The sequence below is a fragment of the Pleurodeles waltl genome, chromosome 12 (assembly GCF_031143425.1).
Source record: "Pleurodeles waltl isolate 20211129_DDA chromosome 12, aPleWal1.hap1.20221129, whole genome shotgun sequence".
Taxonomy (NCBI): domain Eukaryota; kingdom Metazoa; phylum Chordata; class Amphibia; order Caudata; family Salamandridae; genus Pleurodeles; species Pleurodeles waltl.
In genome coordinates this window covers 523,971,631-523,984,022 of record NC_090451.1, presented here as the reverse complement: position 1 = coordinate 523,984,022, position 12,392 = coordinate 523,971,631, and the positions used below count along the sequence as shown (strand labels likewise).

The window sequence follows — 12,392 nt, the reverse complement described above, 5'->3', positions numbered from 1 at the left end:
GCTAGAGCAGGGACTAGGGTCCCGGGACTGGTGCAAACTGGTTTATGCAAGGGGGGCACCAAATGTGCTTTTGAAAACAAGCCGGTTGCTTGGGGAGGCTACCTCTCCCAAACCATTTAACACCTGTTTACAAGGGAGAGGGTGTTACCTCCCTCTCCCACAGGAAATCTTTTGTTCTGCCTTCCTCTGCGTGAGCTGGTCAAGCAGCAAGAGGGCAGAAACCTGTCTGTGGGGTGGCAGCAGTGTGGGCTGCCCAGAACACCCCAGAATACTAAGTAGTCCCTCTGAGTGCATTGTATCATACAGCCAGTACTGGCATCAGTTTTGGGGTATGATTCTGACCTGTTTTATACCAAACATGCCCAGTGTCGGAGTTACCATTATGTAGCTGAACACAGGTGTCCACCTGTGTCCAGTGCACGGGTAAAATGGCTTCCTGGCACTTACAAAGCCAGGTGCAATGGAGCTGGAGTTCGTAGGGGCACCTGCACTCATGCAGGGGTTCTCTCACACACAGGTACCTGCACCCTGCTCTCAGGGCTAGGAGGGCCTTCCATAGGATTGACTTGCAGTGACCTGTAATGAAAGGGTGCATGCACGTTTTCACGGAGGCTGCAATGGCAGGCCTGCAGATCCATTTTGTATGGGCTCCCTTGAGTGGAACAATACATGGAGCTCAAGGGAAATCCTTGGTGCCTCATTGCCCCGGGTACCTAAGTACCATATACTAGGGACTTATATGGGGGTAGCAGGATGCCAGTTGTTGGAAGTGCAAAGTCCTAAGCAACCACTTTGAGAGACAAAGCACAGTCACTGGGGCTTGGTTAGCAGGATCCCACTAAAAACAAAGTACACTGGCAGCAGGGAAAAAGTGGAGGTAGCCATGTCAAAAAGAGGCTACTTTCCTACAGATTCCTCCTGTGGTGTGCGGGAAAATCTACCCGACAAGCAGTATCTAGCCTGGAGACAGGAATAACCTATCTCGCACACGTACTGGACAGCCAAGCAACTACTCTTCACTCAAGGTACACCTTGCGTCAATCTTGGCCTATGCCCACACCATCTGTGATAGAGGTTCCTGGAAAGATTCTTTAAAATGTCCCCTTCAAGAAAGGCACCAGCCCCAATGTGAAGCTCGGACACAGTGCTAACACAACTCATGACAAAGCCATTCGTACCCATGCACAATGCTGATTTGCTGTTTCTTACATTAAAAACAGCCATCCTAATAGCGATCACGTTGCTACGTGGAGTAAGTGATGTCCAGGCTTTAACAATAGAAGAACCATACATGCAAATTCAAAAGGAAAAGTTAATTCTCTGAACAAACCCGCAGTTCCTACCCAAAGTGGTCACCACCTTTCATGTCAGTCATTCTATACAGATACCGCTTTACTTCAGAAACCCACAAACCGAAATGGAGAAAAAGCTACATACACTGGACGTAAGAAGGGCACTAATATACTACTTGGAGTAGACCAAGCGACTCCGCAAAGGTAACCAATTATTTGTTGCAAATGCTAAATCCAGCAAAGGGACCCACTGCATGATGGATCTTTCAGACAATTCAAACCTGCTATGCTGCAGCTCGCAAACATCTGCAACAGTGCCCAAAGGCACACTCAACAAGGAAAAAGGGTGCATCCCTGGCATCATAGCAAACATGCCCATAGACAGTATTTGCGCAGCAGCAACATGGAGATTCTCTCACACGTTCACAAAACACTGTTGTGTGGACATCCAAATGCACAAAGAAACCCAGGTGGGACAGAAGGTACTATGGCACCTATTTGCAAGTTCATCATTTCAACCCAGCCAACCCAATTGAAGTGGAGAAACTGCTACACGCACTGATGCACAGCATGTTAATCCAGAAAAGGATTCATGCTGCAAAAGGAAATGGTTGCTTACCAGTAGGAGTAGTTTTGCGATCTGAAGAGTTTTCTGGATTCACAGGCCACCGATCCACTTCCCCAGAAAGGAGAGCAGGACAAACAGGTGTAGAAGAGGTCGGAGGAAAATGAAAAAAGAAAGAAGGAAAACCAGAAAGCAAAAACAGGAAAAAAATCTGAAAATGACTACCACACATAGGAACTACCCTGGAGCCATCTTACTTCATGCAGGAACAGACCTAACAGCAAATGGTGGTGGTTGACGCCCAAAGAGAGAAAGTGTCGGACCAGCCACTAGATGGCAGAATAGTGCACAGCATATCGATCCAGAAAACTCTTCAGGCTGCAACACTACTCCTACTGGTAAGTAACCATTTAGTTTTGCAGGTTGAAGAGTTTTCTGGATTCACATTCCACCCACCCACACACCTCTCACAAAAAAATGGGATAAGAAGATAACAAGTGAATGAAAGAAAAAAGAAAGAGGAACAAAAGGAGGAGGATGAAAAAAAAAAAAATCTGAAGATGAAAGCCACACACAGTAATTTTCAGGGCGCAGTCTGACACAGAGGATGGACTCAGCACATAATTGTGATTGACACCCCAAAACAGAGAGTAGAACACACTTTTCTGGACCCAACCACTTGATGGTGGAATAATGTACAGCATGTGAATCCAGAAAACTCTTCAAGCTGCAAAACTATTTCTACAGGTAAACCATTCCGTTTTCTTACCTTACACTATTGCATTATGAGAGCAGAACACTATTTGAAAAAGTGAAGGAAATTGAGTTGGAGTTCAAAATTATTTCCAACGCCAATGTTCAGTGTATGTTGTTGATATAACTTCTGTTGAAGTATGTTGAAATGTAATACTACAATGCCACGCTGGGCTCCATACTGAAGGATCTGATAGAGTTCTGGTTGCAGATTCCTTACCTTAGAATTTCCCCCAGGCATCAGACTGCACCTGGAGACTTTTCTTTTTGCAATACCCTTGAGCATCAGGTGGTGTCGCTCGACTCCGCAGATGTTGTAGTTGCCGTGATGAAGTCTGGAGTAGTACATAGACGCCTCCTCAGCGCAGTGATGTCAGTTCTTTTTTATTTTCTTTTATTTTTTATTATACATACCACGCACTGATCCAGAGAGAGCTACCATTGGTGAATATTTGACCAACTTAGAATCCTTAGTCGACTTTTTGTGAGGTTTTTGGTGTGTTGAAGGATGTCGCCAAAGACTGGCTTCAAACCGTGTGAGGACTGTAACAGCATGATGTCTGACGGATCCGCATAGGGTCTGTTTGTGGTGCCTGGAGCGCGACCATGACCCAAAGTCGTGCTCAGTGTCCGGCCATGCACCTGAAGGCCTTGTGGGAGCGGTCCCTCAAGCTTATGGCGACCTGGTGCTCAACTCCACATAAGTCCCTTTCTCGTTCGAGGGGAAGGTTTCAATACTGGTCGCGGAGCCGCCACCACCACTTGTCTTCGATTAAAGGTCAGAAGAAGAAGAAATCGAAGAAGTACCATCATCCTTCAACTTCACCCCGTTGCTCGACTGATGCGACATGTGAGGAGTGTCGATACTCGAGGCCTCCATCTTTGGAGCCTGGGAGCTGGGCTGACCTCTGCCTAATTAAAGGAATTTTATGAGGCCATGCGCCTCATTTTTGGGCAGTCTGACCCGCTATGGTGCCTTTGGGCCTAACTGGTTAGGTTAGGGAGCCATTGGGTTCCCTGTCGGTGCCTCTGGCCACCAATGTCCCCTCCAGATCTGATCTCAGATCTGCACCACTCGGACCATCGAGACCTTCCCAGACACCGTATTGTTGGGTACAACCTACGTATGGACCATCAACCATCATCTATGTCTACTCAATCCTTATTCTGGATGACTGAGTCAGACTGGCGTCGGACGCCGCCTCCTTTGATGGGGCCTGTTCACCCCAGGCTGGATTCTGACCCTTTTTCTTATGGGTTTGATCCAGGATGACCTTAACTTGGACTGGACACAGGAGTCGGGCGAGGCCAGTGGTCTGGATACCTCTCCAGACGCTGGTAAGCTGTTTCCTCCTACCGTAGCTATGGCGGTGGTCGCAACTTATTCTATGGTGGTCAGTAGGGTGGCTGAAATCCTCGGCCTTTAGCTGCCTACTGTTCAGGTCGGGTATAATCTCCTGATAGATGTGCTTCAACCAGGGACTTCCACATCTGAGCCTCTTCTTCCATTCAGTGAATCCCTCACAGATGTCCTTTTGGGTACTTGGTCCAGACCTAACACAGGGACTCCTGTGAACACAACAATCGCAAGCCGCCATCAGCCCGCCCCGAACGGCCCATAAAGTTCTGTCCCATTACCCCACGCTTGAGAGCCTTGTCATCCAGGCAACCTCATCCTAGGGCACATTGCTTTCCACACCTCCAGATCAGTAGTCAAAAAGGCTGAAACAATGTGGGAAGATGTTTTCTTCCTCCAGTCTCGCGATGTGGTCCGTGAACACCACATGCCTTTTGGATCACTATACCCACTCGGTGCGACACGGTCACGCAGGTTCTGCCGCAGACACCGGAGGAGGCAAGTGCTATTGTCGCGCAAGCTGCCACGGATGGGAGAGGTGCTTCAGAGTTCACTATCCGGTGTGAGCTGGACATGACTGACTATCTGGGTAGATCAGTTGCGACTGCGGTGGCCTTGAGGCACCACGCCTGGTGATGTGCATCTGGTTAGTCAGAAAATGTCAAACACTCTTATGGACATGCCCTTTGATGGCTTCCATCTGTTTGGAGACAAGGCAGACTTGACACTGGAGAGGTTCAAGGACTCCTGGCTATGTGTCTGCCTTTCCACTGCCCCTTGTCCCCCAACAGTCCACCTTTTGCGGCCACAGAAGGGGCTCCCTGTTGCTTCCCTTTCCCAGCCACTGTGCCACCCATGCTGTTCAACATGCGTAATTGCACATTGTAGGAAGTTGGCTCTGTATGTACTATTTCAAAGTAGGAAATAGCATGCACCGAGTCCAAGGGTTCCCCTTAGAGGTAAGATAGTGGCAAAAAGAGAATTCCAATGTTCTATTTTGTGGTAGTGTGGTCGAGCAGTAGGCTTATCAGAGGAGTAGTGTTAAGCATTTGGTGTACACACATAGGCAATAAATGAGGAACACACACTCCAAGACAATTCCAGGCCAATAGGATTTTGTATAGAAAAATGTATTTTCTTAGTTTATTTTAAGAACCATAGGCAAGATTTACAAGTAATACTTCAAATGAAAGGTATTTCATGTAGGAACTTTGAATTAGCAAAATAGCATATACAGTTTTCACACAAATGACATAGCTATTTTAAAACTAGACACTTAGTGCAATTTTCAACAGTCCCTGGGGAGGTAAGTGTTTGTTAGTTTCTGCAGGTAAGTAAACCACCTACGGGGTTCAAGTTTGGGTCCAAGGTAGCCCACCGTTGGGGGTTCAGAGCAACCCCAAAGTTACCACATCAGCAGCTCAGGGCCGGTCAGGTGCAGAGGTCAAAGTGGTGCCCAAAACACATGGGCTTCAATGGAGAAGGGGGTGCCCCGGTTCCAGTCTGCCAGCAGGTAAGTACCCGCGTCTTCGGAGGGCAGACCAGGGGGGTTTTGTAGGGCACCGGGGGGGACACAAGTCCACACAAAAAGTACACCCTCAGCAGCACGGGGCGGCCTGGTGCAGTGTGCAAACCAGACGTCTGGTTCGCAATAGGAATCAATGGGAGACCAAGGGGTCTCTTCAGCGATGCAGGCAAGGGGGGGGGGGGGGGGGCTCCTCGGGGTAGCCACCACCTGGGCAAGGGAGAGGGCCACCTGGGGGTCGCTCCTGCACTGGAGTTCGGATCCTTCAGGACCTGGGGGCTGCGGGTGCAGAGTCTTTACCAGGCGTCGGGTCTTTGAAGCAGGCAGTCGCGGTCAGGGGGAGGCTCGGGATTCCCTCTGCAGGCGTCGCTGTGGGGGCTCAGGGTGGTCAAATCTGGCTACTCACGGTCTCGTAGTCGCCGGGGAGTCCTCCCTGTGGTGTTTGTTCTCCACAAGTCGAGCCGGGGGCGTCGGGTGCAGAGTGCAAAGACTCACGCTTCCAGCGGGAAACGTGTGTTGTTTCAAAGTTGCTTTTTTGTTGCAATGTTGCAGTCTTCGGGGAACAGAGCCGCTGTCCTCAGGAGTTCTTGGTCCTTCTTAGATGCTGGGTAGTCCTCTGAGGCTTCAAAAAGGACAAGAGCTTACATCCTATGCTAGTCCTTTGGACCTCAATCCCTTTCTCAAGAAGGAGAAATTCAAAATGCTAACCCTGGCTCAGGTCCTTTCTGCCTTGTACCCAGAAGTGGTTTGTAGCGTTGGACTTGCAGGACACTTATTTCCATATTCCAATCCTGCCTGCCCACAGACGACACCTGCGATTCGTGTTAGATCATGAACACTTTAAATTTACCATACTCCCCTCCAGCCTTACCAACGCCCTCGGGTGTTCATGAAAGTGGTGGTGGTTGCAACTCATATGTGCAGGTTGGTGTCTTGTCTTCCCGTACCTAGACGACTGGCTGTTGAAGAGGGACTTGCCCGAGAAAGTCATCTCCCACCTTCAGACTACGGCAAACCACCTGCACACGCTGGGTTTCACTATAAACATGCCAAAGTCACACCTGACTCCCTCAGACGCTCTGTTTCATCGGCGCTGTTCTGGACACAGTGCAGTTTCGGGCCTATCCTTCCGAAAAGCGAGTCCAGTATAATAAGGCTATGATTCTGATCTTTCAGCCTCTTTGGTTTCAGTGAGACTGACTCTGAGACTGTTTGGACTCGTGGCCTCATGCATCCTGCTAGTGACACATGCTAGATGGCATATCCGGGCTCTACAGTGGGACTTGAAGTTCGTGGGTGCAGCATCAGGGGAATCTCTCCGACGTGGTCCAGATCTCGGAGAGTACTGTGAAATACCTGCAGTGATGGATTTCGAATCGGCATTGGGTCAATGGCAGATCCTCTCCCTTCTCCAACCAGATCTATCCATAGTGACAGACGTGTCACTTCTGGGATGAGGCGTCCACATGTGAGAGGCAGAGATCAGAGGCCTCTAGTCTCCTTTGGAGTCAGGGCTCTATATCAGTCTTCTGGAGCTCCGGGCTATCGGGCTTGCTTTGAAAGCATTTCTTCTCTCTCTCAAAAAGAAAGTAGTGCAAGTGTTCGTGGACAACACTACCGCCATGTGATAATGCAACAAACAGGGTTGAGTAGGGTCCTGGAACGTTTGTCAGGATTTGCTGTGCCTCCTGACATGTCTGGCACATCAGGACATCACCCTGGTGGTTCAACATCTGGTGGGCTCTCTGAATGCTAGAGCAGACAAACTCAGCAGTCTATGCATAGCCGATCACAAACTGAGTCTCCATCCTGAGATGGAACAAGGTCTCTTTAAGCAGTGGGGAGAGCCTTGTTGTAGGAAGCTAGCGTGATGGGTACCTATGCTATTTACACCTTGCTCCAGGTATCCCCTCTAAGTGAAGTGTAGGCAGTGTCTAGAAGCCAGGCTCTCTAGAGGTAGATGTGGATGAGCAGCCAAGGCTTATCTACGAGACATGCAAAGCTCATGCAATAACGCTGTAGTAACACAGCACTTACAGACAAGAAAACACTCAATTGTACAAACATAAATTTAATTTATTTTTGGACCAATGACCACAATATACTAGACGGGTAACCCACCCTTAGGAGATAAGTAATACTCTAAATATATACACTAATAATCAGAAACGGGCATAGAAAAGGTTAGAAAACAGTGCAAATAGCAATAACCAATTGTGACCCCTAGAGGGTGTGTGGGTGTGTGTGTAGGAAGTTGGCTCTATATATACTATCTCAAAGTGAGAGATAGTGTGCACAGAGTCCAAGGGTTCCCCTTAGAGGTGGATAGTGGCAAAATTAGATATTATAATGCTCTATTTTGGGGTAGTGTGGTCGAGTAGTAGGCTTATCAGAGGGTAGTGTTAAGCATTTGTTGTGTACACACAGGCAATAAATGAGGAACACCCACTCGAAGACAATTCCAGGCCAATAGGTTTTTATATAGACAAATATATTTTCTTAGTTTATTTTAAGAACCACAGGTTCAAGATTTACAATCAATACTTCAAATGAAAGGTACTTCACTTAGGCATCATAGGAACTTTGAATCAAGAAAATAGCATGTACAGTTTTGGCAAAAATGGCAAGCTATTTTTAAACTAGAGACTGCAAATTTCAACAGTTCTTGGGGGAGTTGAGTATTTGTTAGTTTTGCAGGTAAGTGAACCACCTACAGGGTTCAAAGTTGGGTCCAAGGTAGCCCACCGTTGGAGGTTCAAGGCAGCCCCAAAGTTACCACACCAGCTGCTCGGGCCGGTCTGGTGCAGAGGTCAAAGTGGTGCCCAAAACACATAGGCTTCAATGGAGAAGGGGGTGCCCCGGTTCCAGTCTGCCAGCAGGTAGGTACCCGCGACTACGGAGGGCAGACCAGGGGGGTTTTGTAGGGCACTGGCGGGGGGACACAAGTCAGCACAAAAAGTACACCCTCAGCGGCACGGGACGGCCAGGTGCAGAGTGCAAACAGGTGTTGGGTTTGCAATGGAGTTCAATGGGAGACCCGGGGGTCTCTTCAGTGAGGCGGGGGGGGGGGGGTAGCCAGCACCTGGGCAAGGGAGAGGGCCACCTGGGGGTCGCTCCTGCACTGGAGGTCAGATCCTTCAGGTCCTGGGGGCTGCGGATACAGTGTCTTTACCAGGCGTCGGGTTCTTAGAAGCAGGCAGTTGCGGACAGGGGGAGCCTCTGGATTCCCTCTGCAGGCGTCGCTGGGGGGGCTCAGGGGGGTCAACTCTGGCTACTCACAGGGTCGCAGTCGCCGCGGAGTCCTCCCTGTAGTGTTGGTTCTCCGCAGGTCGAGCCGGGGGTGTCTGGTGCAGAGTGGAAAGTCTCACGCTTCCGGCGGGAAACGTGCAGTCCTTTAAAGTTTGTTTCTTTGTTGCAAAGTTGTTTCTTCTTTGGAGCAGAGCCGCTGTCCTCAGGAGTTCTTGGTCCTTTTAGATGCAGGGTAGTCCTCTGAGGCTTCAGAGGTCGCTGGACCCTGGGGACACACACGGGCAATAAATGAGGAACACACACTCAGACAATTCCAGGCCAATAGGTTTTTGTATTGAAAAATATATTTTCTTAGTTTATTTTAAGAACCACAAATTAAAGATTTGAACTAAATAAAATGCAAGGTACTCCACATAAGTAAGTAAGGAACTTTGAATTAGAGCAGTAACATACACAGTATTAGTTAAAATAGCAAGCTATTTTAAAAGTGGACACAGTGCAAAAATCAACAGTTCCTGGGGTAGGTAAGTATTGGTCAGTTTTTCAGGTAAGGAAGGTGCTTACAAGTTGTTTCCTGGGCATAGGCAGCCCACCGTTGGGGGTTCAAGGCAACCCCAAAGTCACAGCACCAGCAACACAGGGCCGGTCAGGTGCAGAGGTCAAAGGTGGGCCCAAAACACATAGGCACCTATGGTGAACAGGTGTGCTCCAGTTCTAGTCTTCCAACAGGTAAGTACCTGTGTCTTCGGAGGGCAGACCGGGGGGGTTTGTAGAGCGCTGGGGGGGATACAATGAGGCACACAACACACCCTCAGTGGCCCAGGGGCGGCCAGGTGCAGTGTGCTTAGCAGGCGTCGGGTTTTCTATAAAGTCAAGGGAGGGACCCGGGGGTCACTCTAGCGATGCAGGCAGGGCATAGGGGGGTTTCTCGGGCCAGCCACCAACTGGGCTAGGCAGAGTCTCGCCTGATGGTCACTTCTGCCCTGGAGTTCGGTCCCTTTTGATCCTGGTGGTTGCGGATGCGGTGCTTTGTCCGTGTGTCGGGTTCTTTGTTCCAGGCAGTCGTGGTCAGGGGGAGCCTCTGGATCCTCTCTGCGTGCGTCGCCGTGGGAGTGCAGGGGGGTCGTCTCTGGTTACTCACCTAGTTGCAGTCGTCTGGGAGTCCTCTCTGCGGTGTTAATTCCCTGGCGCTCAAGCAGGGGCGTCTGGTGCAGTGTGTGAAGTCTCACGCTTCTGGCGGGAAGAGTGAGTTCTTTAAAAGTTGCTTCTTTGTGGCAAAAATGTTGCTGTGGATGAACAGTGCCGCTGTTCTTGGGAGTTTCTTGGTCCTTTGGGTTCAGGGCAGTCCTCTGAGGCTTCAGAGGTCGTTGGTCCCTGTCGGATGCGTCGCTGTGCCGGTTCTTTGAGTCTGGAGACAGGCCTGTAAGGCTGGGGCGAGGTCAGTTGTCCTCTCCTTCGTCTCTGCAGGGCTTTCAGTTCAGCAGTCCTATGTGTAGGTTGCAGGAATCTGAATTCCCGGGTTCTGCGTCACCCCTAAATACTAAATTTAGGGGTGTGTTGAGGGCAATAACCAATGGCTACTGTCCTGGAAGGTGGTTACACCCTCTTTGGGGGAATCCTCCATGGAGGACTTCTAAAGGCAGGGGGTCACCTCAGCTCAGGACACCTTAGGGGCAGTCCTGACTGGTGGGTTACTCCTTGTTTTTCTCATTATGCTCTCCTGCCTTGCCGCCAAAAGTGGGGGCAGTGGCGTGCATCTCCACTAGCTGGGATGCCCTGGGGTGTTGTAACAAAACAATTGAGCCTTTGAGGCTCACCGCCAGGTGTTCGTTCCTGCAAGGGGAGGTGAGTAGCACCTCCACCCAGTACAGGCTTTGTTCCTGACCACAGACTGACAAAGGCACTCTCCCCATGTGGCCAGCAACATGTCTGGTGTGTGGCAGGCTGGCAGAAACTGGTCAGCCTAGCACTAAGAGTCAGACTGGTATTCAGGGGTCATCTCTAAGATGCTCTCTGGGTGCATTTTACAATAAATTCCACACTGGCATCAGTGTGCATTTATTGTGCTGAGTAGTTTGATACCAAACTTCCCGGATTTCAGTGTAACCATTATGGAACTGTGGAGTTTGTGTTTGACAATCTCCCAGACCATATACTCTTATGGCTACCCTGCACTTACAATGTCTAAGGTTTTGCTTAGACTCTGTAGGGGCATAGTGCTCATGCACATATACCCTCACCTGTTGTATATTGCACCCTGCCTTAGGGCTATAAAGCCTGCTAGCGGGGTGACTTACCTATGCCACAGACAGTGTGAAGTGGGCATGGCACTCTGAAAGGGGGGGTGAGGGGCATGTCGACTTAACCATTTTCTTCCCATCACCACACACAAGCTGTCAGGCAGTGCGCATGTGCTGAGGGGTTCCCAGGGTGGCATAAGACATGCTGCAGCCCTTACAAGACATTCCCTGGCATCAGGGCCCTTGGTACCAGGGGTACCATTTAATAGAGACTTACATTTGTGCCAGGGTGGTGCAAATTGTGGAAACAAAGGTACAGTTTAGGTAAAGAACAATGGTGCTGGGGCCTTGTTAGCAGGATCCCAGCACATTTTCAATCATAACTAGCACCAACACAAGGCAAAGGGTTACGGGGTAACCATGCCATGAGAGGCATTTTCCTACAACAGGGCTTTCGGCTCGAATGAGACAAGTGCCCAAAACATTTATTGAACATTCCTTTAAGGATACAAAACATACCTCTGAACATAAAATGAAACAATCGGACATCCAACCCATTTTGGCGGTTATAGGCAGCAAGCAAAAGAGAATTCAAATCCAGAAAGAGTGGAAAAATTATTACTTCTCCACCTCCACAAACTAAAAGGAAGTTAGCATTTCAGGAGACTTTTGATACTGCCCCACCACCGGAAAGAATTTACAAGCAGAGGGAAAAGCCGAAACCTCTTGAGCTTTCTCCACCACATTCACAGCAACTTTCTTTTTCCACCTCAACCTCTTACCCCACTTTCACCATCACACTCACTTCCTCACAAGAAGAACTTGGTGATTCCAGTTACACTGTAGACCCATGGGCTATGTATGATTCGGATCCTATTCCATCTAACGATCCTCTATCCTACCAGACCATCTCCACCAGAGGATAGTACAGCATATAACCAAGTTATATCCAGGGCCGCTGCATACTATGGAGTACAAATGCATGCAGAATCTTTAGAGGAGGATTTCCTTTTAAATACTGTATCCTCCACTCACAAGCAACACCAGTGTTTACCAATGCTTCCTAGTATGCTTATGCATGCAGAAGAACTATTCAAAGTACTAGTTAAAGGTAGGGTTCTAACACGTAGGATTGACAAAGTATATAAGCTTGCACCAACAGACCCAATTTACATCACACAGCAATTACCACAAGATTCTATCATGGTCAGTGCAGCTATGAAGTGTGCCAATAGTCAGTCTTCTGGGGTTTACCCCCCCACCCGCCTGTCAAAGAAAGCCGTAAATTTTATGCTGCGGGGAGAAGTGGCAACACAAGCAGCCAAGCAATGGCGTATTGCCAATTCCCAGGCCCTGTTAGCAAGGTATGACAGGGCACATTAAATGAGATGCAATAAATCTTGCAATCTCT

General features: G+C 49.1%; 1 protein-coding gene across 1 annotated transcript in view; it reads left to right on the top strand.

The window, feature by feature from the left end:
• The window catches only part of CNOT1 (CCR4-NOT transcription complex subunit 1), a 1,177,977-nt gene that overhangs the window by 530,265 nt on the left and 635,320 nt on the right, over window positions 1–12,392 (top strand). The gene's annotated exons all lie outside the window — the stretch shown is intronic.